The 21,003-nt window shown below is 37.9% G+C and overlaps 1 pseudogene; it reads right to left on the bottom strand.

Annotated features, from left to right (window-relative positions):
- Nucleotides 1-426: 426 nt before the first annotated feature.
- Nucleotides 427-20,755, bottom strand: LOC131255267 (C2 and GRAM domain-containing protein At1g03370-like; annotated as a pseudogene).
- Nucleotides 20,756-21,003: the final 248 nt, after the last annotated feature.

The raw sequence follows: 21,003 nt of genomic DNA, 5'->3' as shown, positions 1-21,003 counted from the left end.
GAAGCTTAAAAATGAGTGTGTTGAGAATTGTAAATGAAGTCTTGGATCCCAATTTCTTATGCAAATGAATCCATTTCTTTCAACCTCTGAACAACCAAAATTACAGAATTCACCTTCAATCATTGCACACAATGCCTCCTCTCCACAAGTAGACAAATCGGGTCATTCTCTTCTTGCAAATCACTTCCTGAAACAGCACACTTTCTGAACCCAAGCTAGAATTCACAAACCGTTGCATCTTGGTCAATATCCCTTGAGATGTGATGGGCCCTACAACTCCAGTGCCTATAGGAAATACAGCAGATGATTCTTGTGCTTGGTATTTTCCAGCTGGGGGAGGGGAAAGGCCTTAGCCGACATCGGCTTGGTGATATAAATTAACGAAAAACAAAAACTACCCACGCGGTCGACTGCAATGGATCTTTTCTATTTTCCCAGTGTGAATTCCTTCTCAACTAGGCTGAACATCTCTTTCAGACGATCAGCCAGATTTGATATCACATTCTTAGTAATCCTTTTCTGATGCTTTGTGCTTTTCGGCCACGCGATTCCCATGAATACTTGAACATTGCATGCCTTCGATCTAGATGGGAGATCCTCAACCTGGTATCTTATATGAAGCTGCAAACCAGACAAAAGCAATGATTACACACGAAACTCATGCATCCTGGAACGAAAAAAGGGCAACCCTTAAAGTGGATCCTGTAGATCAGTGATCCACAGGGTCCAACCATGAATGTGAGATGCACCAAGAAAAAATCTCTATATTGGAAGATCAATCAGTGGCACACAATTCCTGGCCATGATAATTCGTGGAATAAATGACTAGATGAAGCAAATACATACGCTGAAATAATTGCCGGGACCCCTTGTAGGGTCATGACCTCTTCGACAACCCATCCATTTCTGTCGGGAATGGGGGATTTTTGCTGTGTGCTTGTCACTTGCCCTCCGTAACGAAAGACATGCTTGTCGAACTTCAAACAGAGCTGTCTTTGGTACACATCGTTCTTAATGAATTCCCATCGAGTAGAAGAGTAATCAAGACAACCAACTTTCTCCATTACTTTATGGTCCATGTAATGAACAGTTCTATTAATGAGTTGGCCTGATATACACAATAAGTAAATAGATAGATAGATAGATAGATAGATAGATAGATGGGGGGGGATGGATCATAATTGACCCGAACTCCATATGTTTGAAAAGGCAAAAAAATAAAATAAAAAATCATATATTAATTAAAACGTTTAAACTTTGTATGGAAAAAAGGAAAAACCTTCTCTTGGGCAACTGAATTAAACACATTTTTTTTTTCAATAATACACATTTTATTCAAAAAGAAAATCTTTTGGGGGCAATTCCAAAAGAGAAATTAGCAATCACCACCCACTGTGGAAGGATAGGATTTTACCTTTACAAAAAATGAAGGATTTAAGAGAGGTAAAGAACACCATTCAACTATATGTATATTCATTATCATCTAAGCATCATCATGTAAGCATCATCCCAACTAATTGGGTCAGCTACATGAATCCTTTACCCCCATTCCACTCTATCAAAGGCCATAGGTCAATAGCCTTTTCTTTCTACCTCCACCCACATGCTTTTAGGCCTTTCCTTTGCACTTTTAGAGCCTTCAACTTGTACCAATCCTCTCCTAATTCCTAACTGGCGCAGCTCTTGCTCTCCATTGGACAGGCCCAAAGCATCATTACCTATTGCTGCTGCTCCTAACTATATGTATATTATTGTCATAAATATAAAAGTTCTATTTATTCTACTTTTAACCTTAACTATATATAATAACCTGAACTGGCGTGGCTCTTGCTCTCCATTGGACAGGCCCAAACCATCATTACCTATTGCTGATGCTCCTAACTATATGTATATTATTGTCATAAATATAGAAATTCTATTTATTCTACTTTTAACCTTATTTATATATAATATATAGACACATGCACATACATAGCCATTTTTTCACTTTGTTTTTCTTTTCTTTCTTTTCCATTTTTTTTTAGTTCAAACCATATATATTTTTCTTAGAATTTTTGGCATTTCCGTGTTTTTTTGCCTAAAGATATACAAAAGAAGAGGAGTGAGAATCATCTTTCTGGTATACATGAGATATTTGGCCCATGCATGAGTTTGCCAACATGAACATATCTTTTGGCACAAAAAAGATGCCAGTCAGCTCATCAGGTGGGTATAATGGAAAGATAGCTAAAATAAAATAACCATCTGCATTCAACATACTTGTGGGGCCTAAATGATGAGCATGGAATTCCATAATAGTAACGGTTGCCGTAACAGCCATTACCATTACCATTATCAACCCCCCTCCCCCGGTGGCCCGGGTCATTTTTTCCTGTAACAACCATTTAAGGCCCACCATTAACATTATGTAACTGCCGTTACATAAACCATTTTGGAACAACTTGATTATAAGCACATCAACCCTTTTTTTCTTTTTGGTGGGGGCGCAATCTGCAATACTGTTCAAATCTCACACGTCCCATGCTCACATTGAGCATTGCAAAGAGGTTTTTATATCCTCTTCATTCTCTATTTATCATTACCATCTTAGCCATTCTCCCAACAATTTGGTGTTGGAATTTAAGTGGCGGATTGGCAAAGTTTTATGACCAGCTGCCTGCCAGACAGGACATTCTCACACATGCGCACATTTTGGGGGAGAGAAAGAGAGCTCACAGGAATTGGAAGAACAGAGGAATAAACCTCGGACATGCTAGCATCTACTATGCCCAAGAAAGATCCACTCTCTTCAGTTTGGAGGAACTTGGCATTGGATTCTTCTTCCACTATTTGAACCTTCTGCTCAGGACTCAAAGTTCTTGCCTTCCATAGTGCCATGATGGTCCTGTTTCATACAAGTAAATAATTTAATTACTTTGCTAATCATCAAATTGTAAAACAATGTCAAAAAAAATGACTGACATGCAAGATTACAGGATAAAGTGGAACCAATGCCACATCCATGAAGGTATAGGCCCTAGAGGAAGGAGAAGATAGAATTGATAGATTTCTAGCTAATTGTGGTGATGCCTAAAATAATAACTCGCGTCAAGTGATGTTGGAATGACATGAATGTGGACTCGTTTGAAAGCTTATAGAGTTAGCTCTACAACGAGCCCAAGATTATGCAATTTTGATGCTAACAGAGCAAATCATAACCAAAATATGATAGAGTATCACATAATAGAGAATTGAAAGATAGGGTGATCACGTGGCTCTAGGGTCCTAACATATGTGGTGCCCACATAAGAGACTGATTTTGGGTTTCAAATCTTTGAGACTTCAAGATGGTTCTGGAGTTCTCAAAGTTTCTAAAGGTGTTGTCAATCAGAGTTGTTTTATATATGTTAACTTAATTAGTAGTTTAATTTCGTTAGAATTCATTAATACTTAAGACTTTCTTGACTATTGTTTTCAGTTTCTTGGCTTTTAAAAGATATTTCAAAAGAAGAAGAAGAAGCTTGTGTTGCTAGTTTTTCAGGGCCCTATCTAATGCTTATGTAATAGGGGCTAACGTGAAGAAGAAGCAAGGAAGGTTTCTTTTAAGTTAGTAATAATTAGTTTTTAGAATCTTTTACATAATTATTTTTCGGAAAGATCTAAAAGATCTTTAGCATAATCTACTTTCGTTCAGGTTTGAAGTCTATTCTTGAGTCGTAAAGGGTTCTAGAAAGTCTAGTGTTCTATGAATAGACAATATCAGCCCATATTTTCAGTAACAATTGTTGGAGATATGATTCCATCCTGGAATACAATAAATAAATAAAATAAATTGTATAATGATAATATTGTCTTTACATGCCCGGGTGGTAGACTCTCGGGAGTTTCAACTCCCGGTCAAGGGTTCGAGTACCCATAGGTGGTGAAATTCCACCAGCGTGAGTGTGTGGGGTGTGTGTGCGTGTGTAAAAAAAAAAAAAAACTGAAGAAAAGGGGAATGCAATTCGTCAATATTTGTCTCTGCAACAGCAAAGCCGAGGAATCTGTGGACCATCTCCTGCTGCACTATTCTTTTATTTCTCAGATATGGGTTGAATTCCTGTCACGCTTCAACATTTGTTGGTGTAACCCGCTCTCTGCCGCCAATCAGTTGTTGTCTTGGCATGGGGTTAAGCTGTGGAAAGCCAAAAAATGCATCTGGAGGTTGGCCATCCCTGCAATCTAGTAGTCAGTCTAGGAGGAGAAACAATAGGTATTTCAACGACAAGTCGGCATCAGTTCAAGCTGTCTAGTTCAGGGCAAAAAATATTATATTTGAATGGGCGGGCAATGTAAACGGGCTGAAAGAAGAGAATCTGTTGTTCCTGGGTTTCTAGGTTCTCTGCTATCTCAGCAGAGTCCGTTCTTCCTTTGTTCTTATTCCTTTTTTAATATATTTTCTAGTTATCCTTGAAAAAATATATATATACTGAAGACTGCTAACTTCTCAAGCACAAACTGGTTAACGGATAGAAGCATGAAGAAGACTACACATTATACAAGCTCAATGAAGACAATTGAAACTTGAAAGGAATATTGACGAAAAGAGGGAAAATTACTGAAGACTACTAATGTCTCAAGCATGGACTGGGGATCGGATCCGTAGGTCATTTGACTAAATCAATCTTATTATAGCACGATCCTTGAAAGATGATTGAATAAGAAATTCTCAGTTTCCGTGATACATTGGGTGCACTAGCTGTAGCACAGCCATACAAGTTGCCACATAATAGCACATAAAGCAAATGCATTAGGACATGTCCAGTTGTCCTAGCTGCCCAGTCCGTACAGGTGGACCCATGGTTCAGCAACCACATTGGATTTGGTGGGAGCAACTTTGAATGGGTGAATCCCCAATCAGTGTTCGAAATATTGGTATCATGTTACATATCGCATCCTTGGAATACAGATACGTATCGGTTATCGCATGGGATATATCGTTTGTATTGGGTAATTTATCGCACTTTTTGGAAAACATTGGGGAAATGGTAGAATTTTTCAAGGAAACTTTAGCGATAGTTTAAAAAAATACCTTAATACACACTTTTAAAACATAATATCTTAAAAAAGAAGTGCGCATAATAGGTTTCCTTTGTATAGGGTCCTAAGCTATGCATTGTCTGACTGAACTAATGCAACTATATTCAAATTGAATGCATAACATTTAAAGTGTTTGTGATGATCATTTCATCAAACACTCTTAACTACATTGAAATTAGTCTCAATAGACAGCTGGTTGAAGGGAAATTTCAAAAAAAAATATTTTTTAAATAATATTTTATTAATTTTTAATTAAAAAGTGATTTTGATTTTCTGAAAATTGACAAGGACTTGACAAATCGGTAGATCAGCCCTCATACATGCTTGATTTCATGTTTGGCTTGGAGTACAACATTGCAAGCAATTTGGGAGAAATTTCGAATTTTCCCCAAATCGTACCAACTACATTCAAATTTCGAAATTAGATTGTACAGATGATCATTTCTTCAAATACTCCTAAATAGTTCGAAGTTAGTATTAATTGCCGGCTAGTTGAAGGTAAGTTTTGAAAAAAACATGAAGAACCAATGGATATTAAAATCAAAGCTCCAACTCCATGATTTTTTCATGCAAAACATGAAGAACCAATGGATTTATAACCATTTAATACTGATTTAACATAATTTTAACAACAAAAAAAAAAGGAACAAAAATTGAAAATGCTCACCAGATCAAACATGTGGGATATATCAGCACTACCTATGCGTTTCATATCGCACAGGTGGGATACAAGATATATCGTGGGATATATCGGCCGATATCGTCAATATTTAAAACATTGGCCCCAATAACCCCCAAATTGGAGGATCCTAATCCTCATAAGCATTGTGCAAATTATCTCCAATATTATTGAAATATCTCCAATAATATCTCTATCTCCATCTCCAGCTCGGCGATACCGATAACATGGGTAATATTAAAAATTCCAAGATCAATGATTTATTGCCAATGTTTTGATATGGTGAACATTTTCGACTGTGTAAATTTCAGGTGTCGCTTGTGTTGCAAATGTATCAATATCACCAATGTATCGCTAATATTTGCGACTATGTAAATTCCAAATGTTGCTTGTATCGCTAGTGTATCGGTGATATTTCGATATTATTGAAAAAAAAAATTGTTTATTAAAAAAAATCTTTTCAAATACTTTATGGGAGCATGGTTGCACACAGTGTTTAATTTGCCGATGATAATATCTATAATATCATGATATTATCATTATCGCAACATAGGCGATATCGAGACTGCAATATATTCTTTCTAGTTGTCGACGATTTCTTGGCAAAATATCGTGTCTTGGCAAAATATCGTGTGTTGTCGATATTCTGAAATATCAATGGATGCTTGGATGGAAGGTTGGATGGATATATGGGATGGTTGAGATGGTTAGACTGATTTCTTACAACAACACATGCTTTTAGGCCCCTATTAAATGAAAACTTATTATACATGCATTCTTTTTGTAATTTTTTAATTCCTAAATATGCAAATGTGTATTTTAACATCTCCTGAAGTTTCATTGAAAAAATCTATCATTTTCCCCATGTTTGTCCAATGTTTCCCACATTTCTAGTTATCAGCGATATTATAGGCGATATCGATACTGTTTCCATATTCCCAGCCAGTGAAACTTGTAGCGATACCGATACTTCGAACACTACTCATAAGTGACTTACGTAGGGATGTGAATGGGTTGGGCTTGAGGTTGGCTTTGGCTCAGATTTTGAATTGTTTGGGCTGGGCCTAACAGGCCATCCCTATTCGAAATTTTTATTTTGCTTGGCCCAAGCCTGGCCCATTGACAGCCCTAGACTCACAAAATAAAGATAATAATGTTAGAGAAATTTCATGAAATGGTATAGAAAAGGCCAAAAAAAAATAGGTAGAGTTTTTTGGGGCATCCCCCATCCATGATGGTGCCCATCATAACAACATTATGGATCATTGAATGATGGATTTCACCTGTACCAACTGGTGCATTAGGATACCACGTGCCTTGAAGCATCAAGATCAAAACTTGATAATTTCCTTGTTCACAGAAGCATGTAAAGAACTTCTATTGAAAGTAGAAAGGATGTGAAACTAGTACCTGTTGGCTATATGGAATGATGCAAACGATTGGAAATGGAACTTCAACCTGCCTTCTTCATCCTGTGCCTTGGCACCATGCTTGGCATCCATACCCCTGCCTCAGCGAAGAATAATGATAAGAGATGGACTGCCAACAGGTGCTAGAGATGGAGGGACCACTTGGATGTCTTCTATGTCTTCCCAAAGAAAAAAGAATTTTGTTTTATGTCCAAACAAGTTTGCATGAAACCCAATTATTCTTGCGGACAGAAAGAGACAGCCCTGCACAGAAGGAACCAGATAAACATGGTCAAAGCATACCTGGTATCAACAGGAAGGATGTATGTATGAGTCATTAAAAAGAACATGGAGATATATGATCCTCAATATTAAGCATTTACGATACCATCAGGTTAGTAGTTTGTGTAAGTGGCACCTAATATTTCATGATCCAAACCATTGCTCTCATGGGCTAGCACAGTAGATGGACTGTTGCTAAAAATCCCCAGATGGAACAATCCTGGCCCGTCTATTGCTGACCTGCAAATAGACTGCTAAGAAGAAAAATATGGACATAGCCCATATTCAATTGAAAGAGCTTTTGGGACATGGCCCATTGAAGGAAGAGTCCATTGGATCAATGGATTTAATCACTGAAACATGGGCCTCACTTCTACAAGCTGAATACCCAAGGATACTACTCCTTGGGGTGGACCCGATCATCATGTGGATCCCGTCATTGAATCTCATGATCATGGCCCACTACCCTAGGTGACCTAGGACTTTGAGTTTTGCTTATTACTGTTATTAGGAACATCATGAACAGTTTCGATTGCATTGATTAGTTGTTATTTTTGATTATTTCGTCTTCAAGTAATAGTATGCGTACATGGCGCGGCTTTTGGGGTATAGGTTTTTCTTATAAATAGGCAACCCTTTGTAGGTTGTTTTTCATTGAAGATGATTAACAAAATTCTGCATTTTCCTACTTCTCTAATGCTCTAAGTTGTGGAAACTTAATTGGGTGCGAAACCCTCCCTTCTTTGAAGGGCTAACTACCGTGGTACGAAACCACACCTATCCCAAATCGCCCCCATCTCCTACCCTCCATATTCCTCATCTCCTACAGTCATCCCCTCATCAAATCCACTCACGTTTGTAGCTAATCTTTCCCCTATAGCAGATTTTCAGAATCTGGCTTTGCAGGAGGGCTGAAACTTTGACGGAGCATCATGTTCAAACCGATCATCTGTTTGGCCTGAAATTTGGAGGGAAGGTGGCCCATCCCTGGCCGACCAAGCCCTAGCTGGCCAATTCCAGATTCGTGGGCCCCACACATGTGCGTCAGACTGGTTTGTTGTCCACACATGCGGGCTGATCACAGGTTCCCTCTCGTCTCTATTTCACTCATTTTTCGCCTTGTTTTCATAACCCTAGCCCTAGATCATCTCAAATCCCCAAGTTCTATTCCACTTTTGAAACCCCACATTTTTCCGAATTGAAATGTGAGAATCCCTTAGATGGGAAATAATCTTTTGCATGTGTGGATGAATCTACTATCCTTTAAGCATTGTTTGGTCTATAATTTTTAATTGATTCAGCCCTAACATGTGTAGGCTTGGACCCCGTAGATTCCCCTTGTTGAATGCTTGACTTTATATGGGATGTGGAATTATTGTGATTGTTTCTAAATTATTATGATCTAAAGCCTGAAATCTTGCACATCATATCTAATTTTCATGTCCTGCATCACTTGTATTGTTCAAAAAGATTTGTAAGTGCAACTTAGACTGGCATGCCTGAGCTAACTTCCCCTGAAGAGGAATCCATATATCTGCCAGTTCAGACAAATTAGATTTTACGAAATTGATTTCAGTGTGTCCGAGGGATGTTGCTTCGTCGAAGGGTCCATCAAAATCAAACACTTCCACATCCAGCATAGACGGAGGCTCATCCATTGCATCAAATTCTTGCACATCATATCGCATTTTCATGTCCTGCATCACTTGTATTGTTTAAAAAGATTTGTAAGTGCAACTTAGATTGGCATGCTTGAGCTAACTTTCCCTGAAGAGGAATCCATATATCTGCCAGTTCAGACAAATTAGATTTTACGAAATTGATTTCAGTGTGTCCGAGGGATGTTGCTTCGTCAAAGGGTCCATCAAAATCAAACACTTCCACATCCATCATAGACGGAGGCTCGTCCATTGCATCAAATTCTTGCACATCATATCTAATTTTCATGTCCTGCATCACTTGTATTGTTCAAAAAGACTTGTAAGTGCAACTTAGACTGGCATGCCTGAGCTAACTTTCCCTGAAGAGGAATCCATATATCTGCCAGTTCAGACAAATTAGATTTTACGAAATTGATTTCAGTGTGTCCGAGGGATGTTGCTTCATCGAAGGGTCCATCAAAATCAAACACTTCCACATCTATCATAGACGGAAGCTCGTCCATTGCACAAATTCAAATATTTCTGCAAGCACAACAAAATTCGATAATAAAAATCCATACATGAGAAATTGGGATCACGAGTTGGTCGTCTGAAATTCTACTAGGAACTTTCCAGCAAAAGTGCTACAGCTGCTATCTTCTAGTAGCTAGGACTGCAATGGGCTAGCCTGGCTCTTCAGGATTCCTGGCAGAACTTTATGACTGCAAATTGGACTAAGGCATGATACTTGGGCCCAACAAATAAACAACCATGCCCATGACAATGTTTAACAACTTTTTCAATTGAAGCCTGTTCCAGGTCTGGCTGTGATTGGTGATAAACAGCCGGCCTGAACCTGAATTCAAGCTTGATAACAGTCTTGCCTGAGCTCGGGCTCAACCACACATTCAATTGTCCGCTTGCCATATCCTAAGTGGCATCACAGATATGCTAATACATTAACAGTACAAATACAAAACAGAGAAATTACAATAGCTTACCATTCCATTGAGGATCTAGCATTTGGAACTTGATTGAGCTGGTTCTTCTTTTACCATTGCAGGTCAATATCACATATGGGTCCGAAAATCCAGTTGAATCCACAGCCGCTAAGTTGGTTCCTTCAATCAAAGCAACAGTTAGCAACCACCCATCCCCCTGTGCTTTGACTCCATGATCGCTGCCTAAAATTCAAGATGGCAATGATTCAAGTTATTAACCAGAAAGTGTGCAACCACAGAAACTTAAAATTTGCAAGAGAAATACATGTATATTTTTGTCAATCAGAGATGCTGCAGCTACGAAGAACAAAATCTTGATGGCCATGAATAGGGCAAAGAAAGTGGGTACAATTATGAAAGGCAAAAGCATACTTAAGTTTATATATATATATATATATATATATATATATATATATTCTGAAACTCATCCATTTTTAAAAAGCAAAATGAAATGCCAGGGAAATATATATTTAGGAAGTCAGGTATCAGAATATATGCCTTCATGTGTGAGTATTAATATTGTGTTTGGTATGGCTAAGGAAAATGAATTCATTCCCAATCATACTTTACATAAATGCTCACAATTAATACTATCATGCACTGATATTAGAATCAAGAACCCTCATGGTAAGAGGAATTATAGCTCCATAATGCATCAGGTCATGCTTACCATTCTCGTGTGCTCAGTTCATACAAGTCAGACCCATAGAGTAGAGATCTGGATCCCAGAAGGTTCATCTGACTGGCTCCAGCATCGACAAAGGACACCCTAAAATCCCCCAGATTGCAAGATCTCAGCCTTCCAAACCTTGGCCTTTCCACCAAATTATTTCTCTTTTCACCTCTTAACCGTATGTCTGAATGCCATGGACCAGAAGGTTAGGATCTTCTCTAATCTTGAAGAGTTGTTGGGGTATCGCCATCCATGGTGGGGCCCATCAGATAAATGGCCACGGTGAAAACCATGGGCTGCACATGTATGGACAGGGAACAGGAATGTGTATATATCATGATGCATCATGGCCCTACAATTCCTCCTGCTACACAATACTCCCTCTTAACTAAGGGAAATCAAGCTGATCTGTAAATAAAGGAGTTTACCTCTTTGCATTCTAGCCTGCATAAAGCGAGCTATCTTCTCTACGACACGCTCGCCTTGAAGAACCAAAACCCCACACATTACCACTTCCCCAATTGAATCTGGCAATTCTAATCCCTTAAACTCGAGCCCTTGGATGGTGCTGGGCATAGCTAGCATGATATGTGTGAAAACATACAATCCCATAAAAACAGCTGAGACAACAGTAAAATTCCTGAAATACCGAACAGCCAGCTTCCAATCGGACTGCTGCTCCGTCTGCAGAGAAGCTAATATCTGCTCCTTATCAGACCCAAGATCTTTCGAATCAACGAGTTTTACATTCTGAGCTAACAATTTTGCAAACTGCTCGTAGCTGTCCTTGAGACCTTGTCAGGCCCCACTTTCGATCATGCCTTTCATTATGGTGCTCTGTAGAAAATTCATACACCATGATATTACCAACCGCGACAATTGATCTCCCGATGGCAACTCAGTCCTTGGCATGATACAGAAGAGCAGTTCTGTCTTGAAACAGCTCCCAAACTGAACATCCGGGGTGCTCACACTTAATAAAACTGCAAAAAGCTTCCCATCAGCTTTCACATATACTTGCTCCTCAGTAGCTTTCACAACCTTGACTAATTTAGTTGCAGCCTTTGTGTAGGTAACAACTCTTTTTAAGCTGTCTGCACCATTTTCAATCATCCAGGGTCCTTGCAGGTCAGTAGTTCCCTGCAGCTCTGCCAAAGATTTCATAAACTTCGAACCAGGTGAAAAAAATTAAGGGAATTCAGGTCAGCTGGTGAAATCACGTATTGTTGGTCTAGAAGTACTCCTCCCGGTAAATTGCTAGGCAGCTCTGCTCCTTGATCTCTTAATTCAAATACTTCTCAGTGCTTCTTCAAATGTGTTGTGAGAGGACATGTCTTCGACTTTGTTATCCTGAACCTCAGTCTTGGGTAGTGTTTCTTGCAGGTCTGACGAAACAGCAACTTCATTGGTGGTGGATGCTGTTTACCCATTTTTGTTGAGAAAAATTTGAACAAGACGTTCAGCAAGTGTCTGTGCATATGACTTATCGTCCTTAGCAGGAATGGCTACTTCCACAGTACCATTAGTAGATACTGACAATTCTCTGGTAGTGGTTGTGGGTTTCTCTGGTGCGTGATCATCATCCATGGACCTTGAAGCAACTGCCATTTGGTCTACGAAAGAGTTGTTCTGAGATGAAGATATGGTGAGACAAATTTCACCTGAAAAAATCAAACCAACGATTATGGCCAAGGTGCATGATAGCGTCCTAAACTTTTAAAGAATTTACAAAACATTACAAAATCCCTGTTTCTGTGCAAACATACTGCTGATTATTTGGCAATGTAAATGAATAGGTTCTACAGTTTCCTGAATAAACAAGTACCCAATGCTTAAATTATACACGAAAACATGGAAAGCCTGATATTCTGCAAGTCTTAAATCTAAAATCCAAAACATTCATGAATTTCACAAAAAAGACCATATCCACAGGGAAATGCATTTTCCCTTAAGGCCTGTTTGTTTCACCACATCCTTTTATCAGTGTAAAATGCAAAACATCCATGTTAACTAAATGAGTAATACATTAAAAGGGCCAGGATATCACTGATCTCCCTACATGAAGAAAACACTATTTGCAAACAGAGTAACTCACTTATTATGTAAAATATAAAAGAAGATAAAAACTGAAATTTTTTGCGATCTAGTACAGCTCAAAAAGGAGCTAGAAATACTGAGCTGATAAGCAGTTTCATGTGGGTCTAATGGTAAAGTAGCCCAAGAAGCAAGACAAAAAATCTATTACAACCTAATCTAGAAGAGATTAGACATTTTTTTCTTCCTTTCTTTTTGTTTAAATTTGATAGGCAAATTGGGCTTGAACCTGAGACCCCAATTCCGAATACAGGCTGTCAACCACTGAGTTACAGGCTCAAACCCATAGATCAGACTAACATGGTCCTTCAATACCATCTGGTAGTCTGAAAATTGATAATCAAAAGCAGACAATTAAAACAAACAAAAACAACTGAATTTTAGTTTTTCACCATGAACTAGCAATTTCAGCCACCAAAAATAAAACATTTTGAGAATTTGAGAGATCAAAGGGAAAGCAGGAAACAATTTAACTATTTGAAAAAGAACAAAAAATTCTTTTTAATGGAGAATACTCTAAAAGAAAACTGATGGATGCAACTAAAATAGATAGCGTCATCTTTTTTTCTTTTTTTTTTATATTAAAAAAAAAAAAAAAAAAAAAAACAATCTTACATTAGAGATCTGTGAAGTAAACATGCGGGCATTTACGAGGAAGGTTCCAGGCTACTTCCACTGTTTTCACAAAGTAGTCACAGCTTTAACAGCACCAAAGTGAATATTGTGATTGTAATTATTACTTAAAATAAAAGTATTTAATTTTTAAGTTTAACAACATCACCCATGATGCATAAATGTTCAAGTGCTTTTAACAAGATGCAGGTAATTTAATTTTCATCTATAGCATTACGATCATCCTTTCATGCTTACAAAAATCACAAGGGTGCAAACAGCATAACTAGCAACACTACCAAAAACAGATTTCACAATTTTGCATAAAAAAAAATAAAATAAATCACGACATCAGCAATGAAATTGATGAAGTACACAAAATGATGGTTTCATATTAGGATCAAACTTTCATCTTTAAAAACTCACGGAAGTAGATTTATGGTGTTTTCAATAGAAAATAATATAAGCCATTTAAAGACATGCTAGTTGTGAAAAGAATTCTAAGGTATATCAAAGGGACTAATGAATTCGGTCTCTTTTATCCATACGATGATGAGGCGATTCTGTATGGATACTCTGATTGTGATTGGGGTGGTGACCAAGACGAAAGGAAGAGTACCACAAGCTATGCTTTTTTATCATGGATCAACAACATTCACATGGAACTCAAAGAAGCAGAGTATGGTAGCGCTATCCACATGTGAAGCCGAATATGTAGTAGCTTCATCTACTGTATGTGAGGCAATATGGCTAAAGAATATGCTAAAGGACCTAAAGCATTCACAGGAAGAATGCACTGTCATATACATGGACAACAAGTCAGCAATTGAGCTTGCCAAAAATCCAATGCAACATGGAAGGAGCAAGCACATTGATACAAGGTATCATTTCCTAAGAGATCATGTGAAGCTAGAGTACTGTCACACCACTGAACAAGTGGCAGACATCTTCACCAAAGCATTGCCGACTGATACATTCACAAAACTTAGATTGAAGCTTGGAATGAAGCCTGTTTTAGTTTGAATGGGAGTATTGGAGTTGCAAACCAAAACCAAGCAATAGCCGGTAACTGTTGAATTCCCAATGCACAGCTGCAGCTCTCAAGGAGCTGTTTTGGAAGACGAAAAGCCTTTGTAAGTTTCTAGGAATATTAAATCGTAGAAGCTCCTAGTAGGGGTATTGTTGTCTTTTCACCTTTCATTCAAATGCCTATAAAAAGGCACCTTATGTATCAGGTTGTAGCAAGTGTAAAGAGTAAAGTAGCAGTTAAAAAAAAAAAAAAAAACAGTTTAAAAAAGTTTTGTTTGTTCTCTCTTCCTTCCTTTTACAGAATCAGTTTTCCGAGTTGTCTTAAGGCTTTGCAAAGCCGATAATTCTGTCCTTCTACAAATAAAAATCTGGCTTGTACAGAAAACATGTCGAACTTGTAACAGAGCTGTCTTTGGTACACATCGTTCTGAAAGGATGCCCATGGAGTAGAAGAGTCATCAAGAAAACTGACTTTCTCCATTACTGCCCATGCAGCCTCCGTAGAACACACACACACACACACACACACACTAATTATATATTTTATTTAGAATGCTCAATGCTCATCTAATGACTGGGAGACATGAAGAAGTAAATGAACATCAGAAAATTCTTACCTTTGACCACTTTCTTAATGGGTCTAGATTAACTCCTCTCTTTATCATAACACCAACCAGATCTCATCTCTGAGTCTGTGCAAAAACAAGGGGGGAAAAGAACATGAATAGTTGCATCTTTCAAGTCTAATTTGCAGTGATAGCTCTCACAAATGGTTGTACAGGTGCCTAGTTAGAGGTCTTGCACTAAGGCAACCTCTACTAGGGACCCACTGATTTGGAGTGGCTCCGCGAAAGTGCAAAATTGTGCTCCAAAAAACCGTCCATTTGGTTTTGTGGGCCCCAGATGATGTCTGAATGATGAAAAAATTGGTCCCCTTTGAAAGCCTATTGATATAGCTCTCAAACAATTAAACATCACGCGACTCTCTATGTCAGTTTTCTTACATGTGACTCCAATATCATTTAAATGAATTATGATATATTTATGTAAGAGTTGTATAATAGGATTTTGATAATTTGTCATTTTTTAATATTTTATTAAAATGGATGATCATAATTAGAATAAAGAATGTTTAATACTAAATCAGGATTTGATTGGGAAAAAGTATATGCATGTAATGACTCTTTTATGACTGAATGATGAATGTAATTTTAGTTTACTTGCCCCAACTCATTTTGTTTCTATTTAATTTTGGTCTACAGACCTGTTTTGTTGCTAGATGACAAGACAACTGTGGCTGTACTTCAATCTTGAAATCTGATTCACTAGTCTTAGAATGTATTTACACAATTTCCAGAACAATGCCTTTTGGAAATCTAAACTCAGCAGAACATAACATAAATGCTTACTATCAATAACATAAACAGCCTATGTGATAGATTGTAGAAATTATTATGATCAACAAAGCAGATTTTGACCCAATCAAATCTTTTACAAATTAAAGAATAAGAGTATGATTAGAATAAAGCCAGTCTTTTTTCACCTTTACAGTGTTCATCCAAGCAAATGGGTCATGGTTTTCGAACACTTCAATAAGTTCTGCAAGCTCTACAACTGGAAACATCTGAATTTAAGAAAAAGAAAATAAAATTATATCATAGTAATGCTGAAAATGATATAATTATTAGAAGGTATCAATCCAAAAATTATAATTAGTAAAGAATCAAGTAACATTTAGTTAAAAGTATCAATCAGAAAATCAAGTTGATAAAGAATCCAGTGAAAATCGGGTCACATTTATCAATCCCATGTCTCACATAATTGTTGCATGTGTCCATTGATCTAGACCAACCAATTCATAGGTCGCCTCAAGAATGGGTTGCTGCACAAGAATTGTAATGACTTGATGATTCTAAGCATTTTAACCATGGACATTTTTGAACTTTTGCTCCGAAATATTTTTTGGCCATCCAAGAATGTATATGAATCAAATAATTATGATTTTTAAATCACGGATGCACCAGTCAATAGTTTGTAGGATTTGATTAGATGGTCAAAAGTCTGAACTAACAATAGATATACCAGTCGATTGTCTGTAGTGTTTTCTGCTATTTACTAAATGGTACCTGATGTAATCAATTCCTAGCCAAATTATTATTTAAAAAAAAAAAAAAACCATAGTATGTGCATTACCTAAACCAAAGCCCCAATCAGGAAGTCATTGTATCCCTAATAATAACCTAAATCCAACTCCAGCTGCTTGACATTATCTTTCCTCGTGGAACCCTCTTGCCTCAAGGACTATAAATAGGATAGCACTCAGATAACTGCTCAAATACTCGACAATTAGTTGCAAAAGAAAAAGAAGAGAGAGAGAGAGAGAGAGAGAGAGAGAGAGAGAGAGAATGCAGAAGATCGATGGAGAGATAGCACATTCTTTTATTCTGCGCTGAAGATTTTGGAACATCTGGTGGTTACTTTGCCTCTTCTTGAAGCTCCTAAAGGAAAATCACAAGGGGCTCAAGTTTCCAAATTCAAAAGGAACGAGGAGAACTTCAAAGTAGAATTAATGGAGAAGTGCCTCTTCTGTAGGCAATGTAAACTCATCTGATTTGTCTTTGATATTGAGCTGCAATTCTACCTCTGTATCTTTTAGTTCTCTTGCCTTATCAATTCCTCTAGGATATCCGATCCATCCGAATACAAGTCAGAACCTGAATCTGAATCTTTCTCTACAATGCGAAAGAAAAACCCATAAGAAACAAATTCAAGGAGATATTATACAACTCCACTAGAATAACCAGCATTTCCATATGGGCTAGCGTTCTGTACATTTCTTGTGGTGTGTCAACTTGAGTATTTTGTCAGCCTCACTTTTTGGCTCGCATCAAAAAAGGATAAAACGAAACTGATGGACAGAGTGGACGTCGCGGTGGGCCTCACAGAGCTTTCAGTTACAAGAGCCTGAAAGTACTTGGGCCATATCCACAATTCGTTTCTCCTCCTTAGAAGCAAGCTCCATAACAGGCAAGAAAGAGCTAGCGCTTTTGTAACTTTGATCACCTTCAATTGAAAATTTCATAGGCGTAAAAAGTAAATAGATCCAACATTACCAAGCTCGAATTAAATCCAAACATGCACTAAGCTGTAGGTATCTTTGTAGGTATCTTTTTTCCTAAATAAAAGCTTGGAATGTATATTAATAGAAGGAGATTTACCATGTCATGCCCAGCCATGTATTCAAGAGTCACACCAATGGGCACTTGTGCATCAAAAACAACCAGTCCCAACCTGCCATTGATTGTATATTTTACTTAAAATGCTCAATGTGCAGGGACAACTGACCAATGAATAATGAAATCAGGCAATTCTAACCTTTGATCACTTGCTTAATGGGTCTAGATTGACTCCTCTGTTTATGAAAACACCAGTCAGATCTCACATACGAGTCTGTACAAAAACAGGGGAAAGAAAAGACGTGAAGAAAAGAAATTCCACAAAACATAATCGAACAAATGCATCTTTCAAGCCTAACTACAGTGATATCTGTCACGAATAATTGTACAGATGCCTAGATAGAGGTCTTGCACTTAGGGAACCTCTACTAGGAGACCCACTGATTCAGAGTGGCCCCACAAAAGTGCAGTAAAGTACCCCCAAAACCATCCGTACAGTCCCGTGGACCCTAGGTGATGATTTGATTGATCTGTGGGTCCCACAAAGTGGTTAACTTAATTTGTGCGCCTGGTCCTTATGATGGTCATGATGTGAGTTATATCATATACCAAGAGGTAGTAGGTGTCTTTCAAGGCAAGTTTTTCTTTATCATGTTAGTCACTTAATTTGTAGATCACTTTCGGGCAATATATGATTTCTAAATGACACGAAATTGGTCTTGTTTTTAAGCCAACCAAAGACCATGCGACTTTCATGTCATTTTTACATGTTACTCTGATATCATTTGAATGAGCTGTGATGAATTTATGGAAGGGTTGTATGATGGGATTTAGATAGTTTGACTATTTTTAATATTTTGAGAAAATGAATGGTCAGAATTAGAATAATGAATGTTTAGGACTAAATCAGGGTTTGCTTGGGAAAAAACATATATGCATGTCATGATGATTGAATGACGAATGGAATTCCAGTTTACTTGCTCCAACCTGTTAAGTTGCTGTTTCATTTTTGGTCTAGTCTCATTTTGTATTGTTTTTTTTTTTTTTTTCTCTAGATGACGAGACAACTATGGTTGTATTCCAATCCCGGCATCTGACTCACTTGTCTTAGGATGCATTTACACAATTTCTAGAACAATGCCTTTGGAAATCTAAACTCCGCAGACCGTAACATAAATGCTTACTATCAAAACATAAACTGCATATGTGATAGATTGTAGAAGTTATTATGATCAATAAAGCAGCACTTGACCCAACCCAAGTTATTACAAATTAAAGAATAAGAGAATGTTTAGAGTAAAGGGAGTCCTTTTTTCACCTTTAGAGTGATTGTTCCCAAGAAAATGGGTTGTGGCTTTTTAAATGCTTCAATAAGTTCTGCACGCTGCAACTGATATTAATCATGGAAACGTATTAATCATATGGAAAAAATAAAAAATAAAAATTGAAGTAGATCTTAGCAATGCTGAAAATGGTATAATTAGTAAAAGGTATTAATCAAAGAATTATAATCAGTAAAGAATCAGGTAACATTTAGTTAAAGATATAAAAAATAAAATCAAATTAATAAATAATCAACTGAAAATCAGATCACTTTTAGTTAATGGTATCAATCATGTGTCTCACACAATTGTTGCATGTGTCCATTGACCTAGACCAACCAATTCATAGGCCACTTCAAGGATGGGTTGTTGCCCAAGAATTGCAATGAGTGGATGATTCTAAGCATTTTTAAACATGGCCATTTTTGAACTATTGCTCCAAAAGCTTTTTGGCCATCCAAGCATTTACATGAATCAGATAATTATGAATGTCAAATCATCGATGATCTTGGGGTATGCCTAATCCTAGAGTTAACCAGCTGATTAGATGGTTAGGAGTCTGAACCAACAGCAGATGCATCAATCAACAATTTATACGGTTTTCTGCCATTTAATAAATGGTACCTGACGTAGTCAATGCCTAGACCAAATCAATAAAAACAAAACTGTAGCATATGCATTACCTCAACCAAATCCCCAATCAGGAAGTCATTGCATCCATAATAAGAACTCAAATCAAATCTGACTTCATCTGCTTGACATAATCCTTCCACTCTTGCCTCAAGGACTTAAAATTGGATAGCATTTGAATAACTACTCAAATACTCGAACAATTAGTTGAGGAAAAAAAAAAAGTCAGATAATTGAAGGCTAGGAACATTCCACCTAGGAAATTCTTGGCATCATGGGCCATCCAGAGTCAAATGGTTGATAATTGAACCATTGACAGCTCAATGTGAGCTCAATGTGAGCCTTTGCTCTACTTTCAGTATTATCCCTCTATTTGGTAGCCACCTAATCGAAGACTATGAACTTCCCACCTAGCAAATTCTCAGCAAGGTGGGCCATCCACTATCAATGGTTCAGATCGCAGCTAAATGCGACCCTTTCATGTACTTTCAGTGTTAAGCGTCTATATGGCTGTCGCCTAATTGAAGGCTTAAGAACTTTCCAACAAGGAGATTTTCAGCAACGCAGGGCCATCTACGGGAGGGCCTATAACATCAACGATTAGGATCACTGAACCATGGGCCCCACTTGTACGAACTGAAATCCCAACCTAGAACAGTATGATATCTCTTCTTACAGGGGGAAAACTAAAAAAATGGGAAGTTAATTACCGTCTTCTACTAGCTCTGCATCTTTCTCGTCTTCTTCTTCTTATTTCAGTTATATTGGAAGAGTTATCGAAATGAAGCCGTGGTTCCCTTGATTTCTTCATATTCATCCTTATAAAGGGAAGCTACTAGAAGATCGGGGTCTTTGGGAGGTTTCCAGGGAGAAAGAAGGGATTTCTTATGCTTATTTTTAGGATTAGTGTTAGGGTTTTGTGCTTTTCTTCCTTTCTGCTTCTTCAGAGAAGCTGCCGCCATTGCTGCAACACGGAGAGGGAGGAGAAAAAAAAAAAAAAAAAAACCGAAAGCGGATTGCGTGGTGTGCTCACGGGCGGGCCAAGCTAAGCTCCGTCCAGGCCCAGTCCACATTCTTCGACACAATCCCAAACCCGGCCTGACCCGTAATGTGCCAAAACAGCCCAGCAGCTCGAGCTGCGCTGGCTAGTCAAGCTTGTGGACCAAGTCAAGCCGAAATCAAGCTAGGGTGGAACCAAGCTTAACTTAGTTCAGCCCAGAGTTTTATACAATCCCGACTCTTTCCCGGCCTGTGATGGGCCAAAATAGTCCAGCAGAAGCCAGCCCTGTGCCAGAGCAAAATAATCTAGGCCAGGTCTAACCCGTATTATTTGTACAGGGCCCAGTCCAAGAAAGGGGGAGTGGAATACAAGTGAAAAGGGCAACTACCCAAATTCCG

The sequence above is a fragment of the Magnolia sinica genome, chromosome 9, assembly GCF_029962835.1.
Source record: "Magnolia sinica isolate HGM2019 chromosome 9, MsV1, whole genome shotgun sequence".
Lineage (NCBI taxonomy): Eukaryota > Viridiplantae > Streptophyta > Magnoliopsida > Magnoliales > Magnoliaceae > Magnolia > Magnolia sinica.
This window is presented reverse-complemented; position numbering and strand designations above follow the sequence as displayed.